This window comes from Sus scrofa, chromosome 15, assembly GCF_054392235.1.
Source record: "Sus scrofa isolate SSC_HxYL_T2T_F1_AM1 chromosome 15, Sscrofa_HxYL_maternal_Yorkshire_Landrace_v2.0, whole genome shotgun sequence".
NCBI classification, from domain to species: domain Eukaryota; kingdom Metazoa; phylum Chordata; class Mammalia; order Artiodactyla; family Suidae; genus Sus; species Sus scrofa.
In genome coordinates this window covers 117,891,832-117,907,729 of record NC_139397.1, presented here as the reverse complement: position 1 = coordinate 117,907,729, position 15,898 = coordinate 117,891,832, and the positions used below count along the sequence as shown (strand labels likewise).

The window sequence follows — 15,898 nt, the reverse complement described above, 5'->3', positions numbered from 1 at the left end:
GACAGAGATTTTAAGGCAGCAGCAATAATAAACATATTTCAACAAGCAATTATAAACACACTTGAAACAAATGGAAAGTCTCAATGAAGACACTGATAATCTCAACAATGATGTAGAAGATGAAAGAAAAACCTAAGTAAAAATATAATAAATGGGTTCAAAAGCATAATGTAGGGAGAAGAGGAAAGAATAAGCGAATCTGAAGGTAGAATAATAGAAATTATCCAGTCTGAACAAGAGAGAGAAAATAGACTGGGAAAAAACAAAACAAAAAAAACAAACAAACCCAAAACATTAGGGGTTTGTGAGATCATCACAAGACACAACATTCAAGTCAGAGTTTTAGAGAAGAGGAGAAAGCAATATTGAAAAAGTATTTTAAAAAAACTGCTGAAAAGTACCCACACTTAGCAAGTGACATAATTTAAGATTCTAAGTGAGTCTTAAATACAATAAAGCTAAAGGAAACTTTGCCAATACTTATCACAGTTAAACTAAAGACAAAGTCTTGAACTGACATCTTACACATAAGAGGAAAACAATTCAAATTACAACAAATTTCTCATAAGAAACCATGTAGGCCAGGAAAAAGTAACATAATGTTTCTCAAGTGCTAACAAAAAAGGAACTGTCAACCCAGAATCCTATATCTAGTGAAAATGTCCTTCAGAAATGAAGGGAAATGAAAACATTTTCAGATGAAAGACAACTTAATAGTGTTTTTGTTTTTGTTTTTGTCTTTTGTCTTTTTGTTGTTGTTGTTGCTATTTCTTGGGCCGCTCCCGCAGCATATGGAGGTTCCCAGGCTAGGGGTTGAATTGGAGCTGTAGCCACCGGCCTACACCAGAGCCACAGCAACGCGGGATCCGAGCCGAGTCTGCAACCTACACCACAGCTCATGGCAATGCTGGATCGTTAACCCACTGAGCAAGGACAGGGACCGAACCCGCAACCTCATGGTTCCTAGTCGAATTCGTTAACCACTGCACCACGACGGGAACTCCTTAATAGTGTTTTTAACCAGCAGACTTATCCTAAAATAATTGCTAGAGGAAATTCTCTAATCAAGAAGAAAACAGTAAAAGATGGGCCTTGGAATATCAGGAAGGAAGAAAAAAACATGGAATGCAAAAATATGACTAAATAAAACAGGCCTTTCTTTTGCTCTTGAGTTTTCTAAATTATGTTTGACAGTTGAAACAAAAAAATGTAACACTGTTTGATGCTATAATTTTTCTTCTATATACGTATATAAATGTATGAGGAAATATTTAAGACAATTTTGTTATACATGGGGAAAGGCAAAGAGAGGTATGGTTTCCATACTTTACTTGAACTGATTATTCCAGTAAACTGATAAATGATGGATATATAATACCTAGATCCAACTGCTTAAAATCTATACGAAAATGTACACTTAAAAACACAGCAGATAAGTCAATATGGAATTCTCAAAATGCTCAAGTAGGAAGGCAGGGAAATGGAGACAGTTTGGGGGAGAGGTGGTGCTGGGAACTAGAACAAACGAAGTTTAAAATGACAGACTAATATCTAAACATATAAGTTGTCTGAATACAGTAATTAAAAGACAGAAATTGGAATTCCCTTGTGGCACAGTGGGTTATGGATCTAGAGTGGTCCCTGAAGTGGCTTGGGTTGCTACTGTGGTGTGGTTCGATCCCTGTCCTGGGAACTTTGTGGGCAGGATTGGCAGAAGTGATTAAAAAACACATCCCAACTCTATATTGTCTACAAGCAGCTACCTTCAAATATCATATAGGAAAGTAAAAGGAAAAAAGATAGAAAAAGTTATATTATGCAAACATTAAACAAAATAAAGCAGTAAAGGCAATATTAAAATAGACTTCAGAGCAAAGAAAATTACTACACTTCTGCAAGACCTTAACTTTTAGGGGAACCTGAGTAAAAGGTACATGGGATATCTCTGTATTATTTCTACAACTGCACATAAATCTACAATTATTTAGAGATAAGTTCAATTTTCAAAAATTTCACTGGGCTCATTTTTCATCTTACTGCAGACAACAGTTTTACCAGTTGTTTGCCATCACATAATATATATAGGTCACCATTTTTAAAGACTTCAATATAATTTCGTAGTTGACTTGGTATCCCAGATTCCCACTACTACCAGTCTCAAATATCTATCTAGCCCTTCTTTTGCAGGGAAAAGAGAAAGGTCATTATTCATGATATGTGAAGAAAGACTGTGTTGCTAGCAGAATGAAAACAGAAGAAAAAGAATCAAATCCCTAGTTTTAGTCCCTGAGGCCTGGGCTACTTTTGTCTCTGGGAATTACCTCAGTAGCCATTTTTTTTTAAGCACAACTTTGTTTTTTTTTTTTCCTTTCTCTCTTTTTTTGGCTGTACCTGTAGCATACAGAAGTTCCCAGGCCAGTGTTCAATCCTATGTCACAACAGTGACTCAAGCCACTGCAGTGACACTGCCAGATCTTTAACCTACTGCACCACAAGGGAAATCCCATTTTTTTATTAAAGTGCATAATTGTATATATACTGCTTAGTGAACTTTTAAATTTATAACATTTTTAGAGCAGTGTTATGTTTACAGAAAAATTGAAAGTACAGAGAGTTCTCATGTTCCCCCTGTCCCCCCAACTTAGTTTCTCTATTATTAACATCCTCCATTAGTGTGGCACATTTGTTGTAATTGATAAGCTAATAGTGTTATAGTATTACTTAAGTCTGTAGTTTATATTAGGGTTCAATTTTTGTCTTTGACATTTTGTCAGTTATGTAATGCCATGTATGCACCATTATAGATTCATACTGTATAGTTTCACTGTCCAAAATAGCTCCTGTGCTCCATCTATTTCTGATCTTTTTACTGTCTTCACAGTTTTACCTTTTCAAGAATATCAAATAGTTGAATCCATATAGTATATATGCTTTTCAGATTGACTTTTCACTTAGCAATATACATTTAAATTTATTCTGTGTCTTTTTGTGTCATAATCACTCATTTCTTTTTATTGCTGAATAATCCATTGTATTGATATACCACAATTTTTTTATCCATTTACCTATCGAAGGCCATTTTGATTGCTTCCAAGTTTTGACAATTATGGATAAAGCTACTATAAATATTTGTGTGCAGGTTTTTATTCAAGCACTTGGATAAATACCAAAGAGTATAATTGATGGATCATGTGGTAAGAGTATGTTTAGTTTTGTAAGAAACTGCCAACTCCCTTCAAAAGTGGCTGTACCATGTTGCATTCCCACTAGCAGTGAATGAGAATTCCTGTTGCTCTACATTCTCACCATCATTTGGTATTATCAGTGTTTTGACTTTTAGACATTCTAACAGATGTGTAGTGGTATCTTATTGTTTCATTTTGTAATTTTCTGATGACATATGATATTGAGTGTCTTTCCATATGCTTATTTGCCATCTGTATTTTTTTGGGGGGGTGATATTTAGCCCAGTTTTAATTCCGTTCCCCTCATTGCTGAGTTTTAGAAAAAGTATTTATTTACTTATTTATTTATTTGACTGTGCCTGCAGCACATGAAAGTTCCTGGGCTGGGGATGGAACCTGCACCACAGCAGTGACAATGCTGGGTCTTTAACCTGCTAAGCCACCAGGGTTTCCTCTTATTGCTGAGTTTTAAGAGCTTTATATATAGTATGGATACCAGTTCATTACTAGATATGTGTTTTGCAAAGATTTTCTTCCAGCCTGTGGATTATCTTTCACTGTCTTTCACAAAGTAGAAGTTTTTAAATTGTAATCAAGCCTAACTTATCAATTCTTTCTTTCATGGATTGCACTTTGGGTATTGTATCTAAAAAGTCATTACCAGAAGTTCCCTTGTGGTGCAGCAGGTTAAGGATACAGTATTGCTGCAGCTGTGGTGCAGGTTACAAATGTGGTACGAGTTTGATCCCTGGCCTGGGAACTTCCACATGCTGTGAGTGTAGCGAAAAAAAAAAAAAACAAAAAGTCATTGTCAAACTCAAGGTCACCTAGCCTTTCTTGTATGTTATCTTCTAGGAATTTTACTATTTTGCATTTTATATTTATGACTATGATACATTTTGAGTTAATTTTTGTTTAGGGTGTAAGAGCTATGTCTAAATTTATTTATTTATTTTTGCATATGGATGTACAGTTGTTCCAGCCCATTTGTTGAAAAGACTATCTTTGCTCCATTGTATTGCATTTGATCCTTAAAGATTATTTGACTATATTTGTGTAGTTATATTTCTGGGCTCTCTGTTCTGTTCCTTGATCTTGTCAATAGGCTTTTAATAATTTCCCTTATTTGCTTATGCTGATTCGAGTTGAATTTTTATCAGTTGCTGCTGAAATATCACTGATTAATTCAAGCACTTGATACATGCCAAGCACTGTGCTAATCTCTTTACATAAATTTAAGCACAACAGTCTTTTGAAATAAATGAGGAAACTTAGGATTTGCAAGTTTAAGTAATATGTTCAAAATCATACCTCTTATAAGTGATCCAGGTTTGTCTGCCTGTCTATACTGTATTACCTGTCAAAGATGACCTATTACTCCTTACCTGGACTGTTACAGTTGTTCTAATACCCCCTCTTCTGCTAATTACTGCCTTTAATTACACCATAGTTGCCTTCTAAATTAAATACTGAGTCCTTAGCCAGCATTTAAAGCCTATCCTACTTCTCCAGCTTTTTTTTACCCAATACTCTCTTACATGCTCAGTGGGATTACTTTATGATTTTATATTATACCCTCTGCTTTACTGTATCATATGTGGCCTAACCTGTTCCTATACTTGCTGCATCTCTAAGTATTAAAATTCCTTTTGACAAAGTTCATCTCAGATGTTATCTTTTCCCTTGACCCTTCTCAGTTTTGTACCCCAGTTTCACCCTAAACCTGGATCTGAGAGCTTTCTCCTTAAAATACCCAAAGCATTTCACTTAAACCTCATAAGGTACATCTTATGTCTTGTGTTTTTTTAAGATGAATTTGACTTACTGTTATTACTAGACTGTCACCTCCTTGACAGCTTGTATAGCATGTAGAATATGGCATTCATTTAAACATTTTATTGGGTATATAATATCTATGCCAAAAGCTTAACTAAATGCTGGAGTGGTAAAGATAGAAGACATGGCCACTACATTAAAAAAAAAATACGTAGAATAGTAGAAGCCAGAATGCAGTTACTTTTCTGTAATTTAAGCTGTAATATGAAAGTAAACTTCTGATACTGTGGGACAGAGTGTAGAGTACAGTTTGAGTTTGGGAAAGAGAGGAGACTTATCAGAGAACAACAAATAAGACTTAGGCTCTTGAACTAACAACATATGAAATACGGAAAGGCCTAAGAAATCATAACACATTTGGAGTGCAAGTAGTTCAGATTAGCTATACTGTGGTTTTTGAATTAAAGAATGGCAAAGGATGAAGCCAAAGAATCAAGGAAGGGCTATATCTTAAAGAAATTTCTGAGTCTTACAAAAGAGTTAGCGTTCTTCTCCTGAAGGACATGAAAGTTTTTAAAAGGTTTCAAAGAAGGAAATATCATGGTCTCACTCATGCTTAGGTGGATCACACTGACAGTTATCTGCATAATAGATTGGCACTGTTTGAGGCTAATCACAGGGAGGAAGGAAGACCAGCTAGCAGAATGTTACAGAAGCTGTATAGTATTAAGAGCCGAGTAGGCCAAGGAGGAAAGAGGACTTATCTGAGAGATGTTTAGGAGACAAAATTTATAATACTTGGTGATGGGGTAAAGTAATTTTTTAAGTTGTCAAGTTCTCTACACCTGGGGATTTTTCTAAATAGTATCTTTGTCTTGCTAATTTAAAGAGATACTCCTTCCTGTTCTCCTGTATAAATGACTGGGATCCATCTCCCTCCTCATCACCAATAGCGTCTACTGCCAAAGGAACTCTCTAAGGAGGTTCTGCCGTATTATCAGAACCTCTGATTTTACTAGAAGATAAAATAGCACCTGCTTACATACACTGCCAAACCTGGGAGAGATATACTCCTAAGATGAAAGTTAGAACTTATGTTTTCTTAGAAGTAATGTTAAAAGATAAGTATTTAGATACATCATGTGTTAAATGGCCATTTTGTGGTCTATTCGAGGAGCATAAAGCTTCTTCTGGCACTTCAATGACAAGTTTTAAACATCCTTCTCTTTAAAAAACTTGAAAATTAAGTTGCGGACTTCTTATATGCACTGCTATACCAAAGAGTGGGAAACAGTTCCCCTCAACAAGAAGGAATATTTTATTGCTGACATCCTTTAGAATTGCTATCACATGATGATAATGGTAATAAAAAGTAGACCTATTTTTAGTCTGTTTTATTTATTATCTTTAAATCTCTCGCAGCGAATGTACCCATATTTCCTGTTCCTAGAGCTGATGTTTTTCTCCCCTCTGCCCTACTACTTGGTACACTACTGCTTATGTATGAAATATAAGTTGGGAAATAGAAATTAGAGATACATTGTGCAACAAGGAAAAGTTCTGAGAAAAGGAAGGCTGGATGTGAATTTATGCTCTCCATTTTACCAACAAAATGATTTGGTCTAGTAACAACTTTTCTGAGCCTCAGTTTTCCCATCATTAAAATAGGGCTAAAATATCTATTTTGTTATAGATTAAATAATGTAATGTATTTAAATAGCTGGCATTTAGCAAGTTCTCAACAAATATTAATTCTCCCTTGTGGTAAACATTTTCATATTTTCTGGCTGCCTAGAATGTTTTGAATATATTTGCTATGTTTAGGGAATTTCTGATCTTAATGTAAGTGCTGTTTCTCCAAGGTAAGCTCTGAAAATGAAATCTTCAGAATCTTCAGCAAGGTTACAGACGTATGACCTAGGCTTTAATATTTAGCACACCTGCATAAGACTTTGATTTGGAAGCTTGTAGCTTGTGGAGGAAAAAATTTTGCTTGGAAACCAATTTGTGGCTAGAGACATCTGACATCGGTGTTTGAAAGGTCAAATTCCTAGGGCAGAGGTGGCTTTGGTGGAAGTGGGAGTGAAAGCAGTTGCTTTTAGTGTTTGTTGGGACAGAAGTAAGTAGTGATCTGACTTCCTCATTGGACCAATTCTCCTCGGTAGTTGTAAGCATTATTCCTGGAAGCTGAGTTCCATTCCTGTTCCTCTAGCCTTGCAACAATTTTCTGAGTTCTCCCACCTCCTTTTAAACTTCTCTAAGTCATTCAGTCAGAATCAGCTCATGTTACTTGCTTCTATGTGCCCTGATTGATAGACATTTCTTCATTGTTACCTTTGAGTAGCAGGCTAGAAGTATGTCAAGTTAGAGGCAGTAATACTGTAATTTATAATCACCTTAAATTAAAGTCCATGATTCTGGAAAATAAATTCTAGGAAAGTTTAGTGAACTAAATTGAGTAGAGATTGAGGAATATAGCTTTGGAGGAAATTTTGCATAATATTAGAATAGTTTTGTCAAATTTCTTTCTCTATAGCTCTTAGAAATGGTTAAGAAAACAGACTTTCATATTCCTGCAAAGAAATGATTTTAGAACCAGTTTATTTAAAAAATTTAATCCCTGGATATCAATTCTGCAGAGCAATCCCAAGTGAGTTTATCAACTCAAGTCAAAGCCAGAATCAAAATAAATCAGGCATTATATGGCATATTAAATTTCTGGAGCTCAACTCAGTTCCCTTAATCTCTTAGCAGCAGTAACAGAGTGGCAGCTCTCACTCATCGCAGTGGGGAAATAACAAAGCAAGAGTAAAATTGCTGTTGCAAAATGAAGCACATCACCACATTTCCATCTAACGCATTATGGTTCATGAATCTCCCAGGAGCCAGAAAAACACAGTGAAGTCTTTAAAAGTGAATCCAGATGTCAGCCATCACCATAGCAGTGCTTTAATTATCAAAAAACAAAGAAATAACTCCTTAGGTACATTCTAAGCAGGTGTTCCTTCACAGAAAACAGAATAGCTGAAGAAACAGCTGTGGCATTATATCTGCTTCAAGAGGGAAGAAAACTGCAACCTAAATAACAAGAGACTAATCAGAGGGAGCATAGATAAATCACAATTATTAGAATTTTGCAAGTAATGACTAATTAATATTAATTACTCCATTTTACAGATGGGAAAACTGAGTGCCTTATATGACGGCCATTAATAATTCAAAGTGTCAGTCTTTGACAAGTTCACTACATAATGAATTTATTTTGCAAGATATTTTAAGTATCATATAGTATGCGGTAGTTTCCCAGAAAACATTTATATATTTTATACAAATAATTTATTTTAATTTTAGGAAAATTATGAAATAAAGGTGAATGAAAAGGAAAACTTTAAACCATCTCTAATGGGATTTTAAAACTTGGCCCATGATTGGGTTTCAGGAGATCTGTGAACCTATGAAACTAAGCAAAAAACCAACAGTGTGCATTTTTCTCATTCTGTGTCCCTTTTGCTCAGGGTGTTCCAGTCATACTGGTCTTTGATTTCCAAGAATAACCCAACTCTTTGTACCTTTAGGGTTTTCGCTATACACTGTTGATTCACTCTTTCTTCCACTCTTTTTTTAGCTGGCTTTTTATTTTTTCAGATCTCAATTTATACCTCTCCAAAGAAGTATTCCCTGACTTTTCTATTTAAGGTAGATTGTCCTCCTCCCATTACTCTTCTCTCAGCCTCTTGAGGAATTTAACTTGAATTGGATGTATTGATCTGAAACTCAAAAGAGAAGCAAATTAGAATCCTATTTAGGATTTAAATGTATAGAAGCATATATGATGGTCCAAGGAAACTGTATTGTATAAGTAGTGGGCCAAGATCAAAACTCTAAATGATGTATAAGAATTTTTTTTACTGGAAGGGAATTCAGTGATGATTTTTTTACTGGAAGGGGATTCAGTGAGGACGAATGATCAGAGAGATAGGAATACCTTAAGTTTACAGTGGGTTTAGTTTATAGTACAGAAAGCTCCTGAGCAATAAGACCAGTACTGAAAACTGTCAAAAGGAATTTAAAGTTGGGGCCTAGGCTTTTATTACCCTTGCAAGAGAAATTTTAGTGTAAGTGGTGGAGGTCAAAGCCAGGTTACAGTGGGTTGAAGGGTGAATTAGAGATATAGAGTAAGTTTCTTTCTTTTTGAAATTTGTTTGTACAAAAGAGAGAGGTGAAACAGTGGCTAGAGGGGAACTTAAGACCAAAGATAATTAAGACAAAAGATTGCACTAGCTTATGGGTGGAGCTAAATTATCAAATAAAGAGAGAAATAAAGTATCAAATAAAGAGACAGCACAGATAAGAAAGTCCAGTTGCTCCAGAATGCAGGAAGCAAAAGGGTAACTTGCCTTGAAGAAGTGTGAATACTTCTTCCTCTGACACTAGAGGGAAGAATGCACATGAACTAACATGTGCATTGCTGGGGAGAGAGATGAACAGGAAATTGAGAGTTTTCTGTGAAAAAGGAAATAGGGCCATCAGTTGATAATGTGAGAATAGGAGCCTTGAGAATGATAGAAGTTTATAATAGCTACTTGAGATGGTAGGTGGGGTGAGAGAGTGAGGTTTCATCAAAGGATAGTAAGAGATTTGGCAGATAGTATTAAAGTTTCGGGTGACGCCAGTATGACCTTTTGTCTACAAACTCAGGTCTGTGGAAAATACCACACTATTTTTTAAGCCAATTTTTTTTTTTTTTTTTTTTTTTTTTTGTCTTTCGAGGGCCACACCTGCGGCATATGGAGGTTCCCAGGTTAGGGGTTTAATTGGACCTGTTGCCTCTGGCCTACACCAGAGCCACAGCAATGCTATATGCGAGCCGAGTCTGTGACCTACACCACAGCTCACGGCAATGCCGGATCCTTAACCCACTGTGCGAGGCCAGGGATCAAACCCGCAACCTTGTGGTTCCTAGTCAGATTCGTTTCTGCTCCACCACGATGGGAACTCCAAAGCCAATTTTAATTTCACTCTAAGCCTCAAGTTAATAAAGCTGGAGAGTAATTAATTCTCAATCATTATTGGGGTTCGCTAACCTTATCCTCCCAGTATTCTACAAAAGTCACTACTGCAGAGGCCCCTCCACTTGCAAACAAGTGGATTTAAGTTATTAGCTCATTATGTTTATTACTGAAATAGCCACTCTCCCTCAGCCCTTGACAAGTCATTTATATTCAATAACTCTGCAGCCTGCTTGGGGAACAGTAATCGTTTGCTGGTTAGTAGGTGCTGTGCCTCCAGTTTAGTCTCCCTGCATACCTTCTGATGTCTTTATAATGTACCAGGTGCTGATACTTTGGGATCTGGCAACCTCTGACCTTTCCCAATAAACGATGTAGTACAGTGATTATAAAATTGTGACTGGAGAGGCAGATAAAAAGCAAAATTTAAATAAAGCATTACAAGCTAGATGAAGGGTAGTGATGGAGTATACAATTACCTCATCATTTACTAAGAGATTAGCTACAACCTGGGTGGGAAATTCAGAAGCCTATTTTCCAAAATTGGGTGATTGAATTTTGAAAATGTTTACAGTAAAAGTTTAAAAAATGTAAAAATTGAAATGTGCCTACAAACATATGGTATTCTGGGAAACTGAAGTATCAGTGTGAGTATAGGTAAGGTTTTAGCAAGCAGAACTCAACTGTGATGAATTCAAGATGGCACCAAATTCTTTGACAGTCCTCTTATTGAGAGATGAGTTCTAATTCCTCAATTCTCGGGTCTAGACTGGATGTAGTGACTTACTTGATCAATGGAATACAGTGGAAATGACATTCTGGAACTTTTGAGGCTAAGTTGTAAAAAGCCTAGAGGCTTCTGTCTTGAAACACTCTCTTTTGGAGCCTGAGCAGCCATTTAAGAAGTCCAGTTACTCTGAGGAGAGTACACTCGGACAGGGGCCCACCTAAGCCCAGGCTTCTGTATGTCCACTTTAAGACACAGATGAATGGGTTATGCTGTTTTTGACCCTCCAGCCCAGCACAGCCATCAGCTGAATAACACCAAATGTCTGTCTAGTCAAAGCCATCTGGAGCAGAAGAATCTCCTAACCAGTCCTTTAATTTAAAACTTATGAAACTCATCAGATATAATTAAATTATAAATTGATTTAAGTCTCTAAATTTTGGGGGCATTTTTATACGGCCACAGATAAGCTGAACATTAACAGAGCAAGCAGAAGTCCCAATAAGGACTCCATGAATTAACTTAAAACTTTGGTAGAATGATCCTGGAATTGATATCTAGTCTTGACTGCAGTCTCAAATCTCTAAGCAAGAATACACATAGCAGTTTGAACTCTGATCTAGTTAGCCTGTGATTGTAAATAAACACTCTATAGTTAGTTAGGTAAGTCAATTTGGTTTTTTTTTTTAATTTTTTTATTGTTATTTCCCCAAAACAATTTTTTTTCTACTGCTCAGCAAGGTGACCCAGTTACACATACATGTATACATTCTTTTTTCTTACATTATCATGCTCCATCATAACTGACTAGACATAGTTCCCAGTGCTACACAACAGGATCTCATTGCTAATCCATTCCAAAGGCAATAGTTTGCATCTATTAACCCCAAGCTCCCAATCCATCCCACTCCCCCCCCTCCCCACCCCAGGCAACCACAGGTCTATTCTCCAAGTCCATGATTTTCTTTTCTGTGGAAAGGTTCATTTGTGCCTTATATTATATTTCAGATATAAGTGATATCATATGGTATTTGTCTTTCTCTTTCTGACTTATTTCATTCAGTATGAGAGTCTCTAGTTCCATCCATGTTGCTGCAAATGGCATTCTTTTATTTTTTATGGCAGAGTAGTATTCCATTGTGTATATATACCCCATCTTCCTAATCCAATCATCTGTTGATGGATATTTGGGTTGTTTCCATGTCTTGGCTATTGCGAATAATGCTACAATGAACATGCGGGTGCATGTGTCTTTTTCAAGGAACGTTTTGTCCGGATATATGCCCAAGATTGGGATGACTGGGGCATATGGTACTTCTATATATAGTTTTCTAAGGTACCTCCATACTGTTTACCATAGTGGTTGTACTAGCTTACATTCTCACCAACAGTGCAGGAGGGTTCCCTTTTCTCCTCACCCCCTCCAGCATCTGTTATTCGTGGACTTATTAACGATGGCCATTCTGACTGATGTGAGGTGGTATCTCATGGTAGTTTTGATTTGCATTTCTCTAATAATCAGGGATGTTGAGCATTTCTTCATGTGCTTGTTGGCCTTCTGTATATCTTCCTTGGGGAAATGTCTATTCAGATCTTTTGCCCATTTTTCAGTTGCGTTGTTGGCTTTTTTGCTGTTGAGTTGTATAAGTTGTTTGTATATTTTAGAGATTAAGCCCTTGTCAGTTGCATCATTTGAAACTCTTTTCTCCCATTCTGTAAGTTGTCTTTTTGTTTTCTTTTTGGTTTCCTTTGCTGTGCAAAAGCTAGTCAGTTTGATTAGGTCCTGTTGGTTTATTTTTGCTTTTATTTCTGTTGCTTTGGGAGACTGGCCTGAGAAAACATTTGTAAGGCTGATGTCAGGGTAAGTCAATTTGTAATGACAAAGTAAATCAAACTCATCGTAATAATAAGTTAGGAATCAGTTTTATAATTACTGCTGTTGTGTTATTTTAAGTATTTGAAAAAGTGTAGAGAATTCAATATATTAGGTTATTATTTATTTATTTTTTTATTTTTTAATTTTTTTTGTCTTTTTGTCTTTTTGTCTTTTTGTCTTTTTTTTGCTGTTGTTGTTGTTGTTGCTATTTCTTGGGCCGCTCCCGCGGCATATGGAGGTTCCCAGGCTAGGGGTCGAATCGGTGCTGTAGCCACCGGCCTGCGCCAGAGCCACAGCAACGCGGGATCCGAGCCGCGTCTGCAACCTACACCACAGCTCACGGCAACGCCGGATCGTTAACCCACTGAGCAAGGGCAGGGACCGAACCGGCAACCTCATGGTTCCTAGTCGGATTCGTTAACCACTGCGCCACGACGGGAACTCCTAGGTTATTATTTAAATCAGAAAAGATCATTTTGTTAGACCTAAGGTTTTAATTTGAAACGTATAAAAGAACAAGAATAGTGCTTGAATGTTTAAGAGCACTTTGATTTAACACATGTATGAGTTTATTTCATTAGACTTTTAATAGTTATAAATCTTAGATTTTGCTTTGTTGAATTGTTAGTCTGCCTTGTCAATTGTGTAAAGTGGTTCAGATAATCAGATATCTTAAATATGTCAATATAATTTAAAAGACTTTAATTTTTTATAAATGGAGAGTTGACTTTTTAAATAATTTTAATTTGTTGAGCTTATGAACTAATTGAACATTCATCAAAGAATAAGTGAAAGTGACTTAAAAGGATTTTTATCCCCTAGAGCATTGATTTTGCAAAAGTCTGACCACAGCAAATATTGGGGAAAATGAAGACCACTTGCTTGAGGGAATACAAAGTGATGGAATCCTTTGGAACACAGATTACCAGACCTCACAACTCAGTGATTCTACTCCTAGATATTTATCCTAGAAAGATTCTTAAATGTATACACTAAGGGATATATTTCAAGAATGTTCATAGCAGCCTTGTTCATAATAGTGAAACAAATCAAAGCAAAAATTGAAAACAACCCAATGCCTATTGACAGAATGATAGATATATAAATTGTTTATTCAATTATGAAATACTATACAGCATTGAAGAGTGAGTGAACTATAACTAGAGGGAATAACTTAGGTAAATCTCAGAACTATAATGTTGAGTAAAAAAGCAAATCAAAAAGAAACATAAAGTATGATATCATAAGTTCAAAAACATATAAAACTAAACAATGTGATTTAGGAATAGATGCATTCATTTGTAGATGAAATTATTATGGAAAGCAAGGGGATTATAAACACAAAAATAAAATAGGTAATTACTTCTGAAAGAGGTGGTAGGGAAAGAAGATATGATTAGGGAATGTCTCAAAAGGGCTTCAGAGGTAGTGTTCTTTTTCTCAAGCTTATTGGTGGCTACATGGGTCTCTTTTATTCCTTGAACCACATATATTATGTATTGTTTTATGTGTGTGTATACAAACATACATATGTGTACATTCTTTTATGACATATTTTCTAATTTTAAAAACACAATAAAATGAAATCAGGTAGCTTTATTAGATTTCTAAGTGTGTTTTAAGGCTTAAGAAAAACTAATTTTATATTTACAACTTGAATAATTTGGATGTTATTAAAAACACAATTGTTAAGTACTGCAGTCCTTTCAACCATAAAAGTCCTTTAGAACATTTCAAGACTCTACTGGCACAGTTGATAACTTCTCTGGCTGCTCTTTATTCCCTCTCCACTGGGGTTCCTAATGTAATGTCTTTTGACTTTTACAAAACATAGGAAGAGCTTAAGTATATGCAACTTTTGCTTTTAAACTAAACCAGCTATAAAACTCCCCTGTCAAAGGGAATTTAAAGCATAGTTGTCCTCTTGAAATGGAGGGAAAGAAAAATATAGGGAAATACGTAGAGGACAAGCACAAACTAACATCTCAAATTACCTTGCTATAGATATTTTATTATCCTTTTATACTTTTTATTTATACATTAAAATTTTTCAGTATTTTTACCACTCATGTGATCCCTTCCTATCAGTTTATTATAATGTCTATTTAAAAACTCCATGTCATATATATATATATTTTTTTGTTTGTTTGTTTGTTTTGTTTTGTTTTTTGTTTTTTTTTAGGGCCACACCATGGTGTATGGAAGTTCCCAGGCTAGGAGTCGAATTGGAGCTACAGCTGCAGGCCACAGCTATAGCCACAATGCTAGATCCAAGCCACATCTTCAACCTACACCACAGCTTGTGCCAATGCTGGATCCTTAACCCACTGAGCCAGGCCAGGCATTGAACCCATGTCCTCATGGATACTAGCCGAGTTTGTTTCTGCTGCACCACCATGGAAACTCCCCATATCGTATTTTAACAGCATTAGCAGCCAGAATTTTTCCTCCCTCACAAGTATGTTTTAAAAGTTTACTTTAAATTGGTCTACTCCTGAAAGACAGTCTTTTATCCTGGCATCTGAGTCAGTGAAAAACTCTTAAATCATTCCTAGTGACTTCATAATCAAATTTCCTGTGTGTATATTTGCCGGGTATTTGCTGGCTTAAAAGAAGAATCTCCCAACTAAAAACTGCCTTTCAGTTTCTGGGTTCTGTGCTCTTACCTTCAGAAATTCTTCTAGTTCTTTTCCTTCAGCAGAATTCTCTTTTCTCATGGATCTTAAGGGAATCATTAGGCAAGATACAAAATCCAGAAATGCTTTGCCTTCCTTTTCTTGCATTTGACCTTCAGTTTTCCTCTCCTGTGTATTCATTCCTTTTCTCCCTGTATCTTTTGCCATTTTTCCTTTTAGCTCCTTCCTTTTTCTGAGTGTTTAACTATTCACTCCCCAATTCCCAAAATAAACATCTGAAACTTAGTATTTGGTTGCTGATCTGCCCCATATTTCTATGGTTTGTCTCCAGTCCCTTTTTAGTTTGTTTGTTCTCATCTTGCCTCATTCCAAGCATAATTTTATGCCTTTTAACAAACACATTTTCTCTTGGTGTATTCCTTTTTAAACTTTTACTCTCCTTTTCTTGGTCATTATTTCCAACATTTTTACCTGGGACAAAAGCAGTGTATTTGATCTTTAAATTCTCATTTAGCATTTATGCTAAGAAAGAAGTAGTTATTGTCCATATTTTACAGACAGCTAGAGGAAGGATAGAAAGGAAAGTATCTTGCCTTAAACCATATGTTAAATCTGTCAGACATAGACATCAGACAATAATTGTCCCCACATTTGCCACCACCTGGTGCCCTTATCACCTGAATTTTTTT

The 15,898-nt window shown here is 35.9% G+C and overlaps 1 protein-coding gene across 15 annotated transcripts in view; it reads left to right on the top strand.

Moving 5' to 3' along the window:
• FTCDNL1 (formiminotransferase cyclodeaminase N-terminal like) overlaps nucleotides 1-15,898 on the top strand; it is a 387,434-nt gene that overhangs the window by 11,813 nt on the left and 359,723 nt on the right. The gene's annotated exons all lie outside the window — the stretch shown is intronic.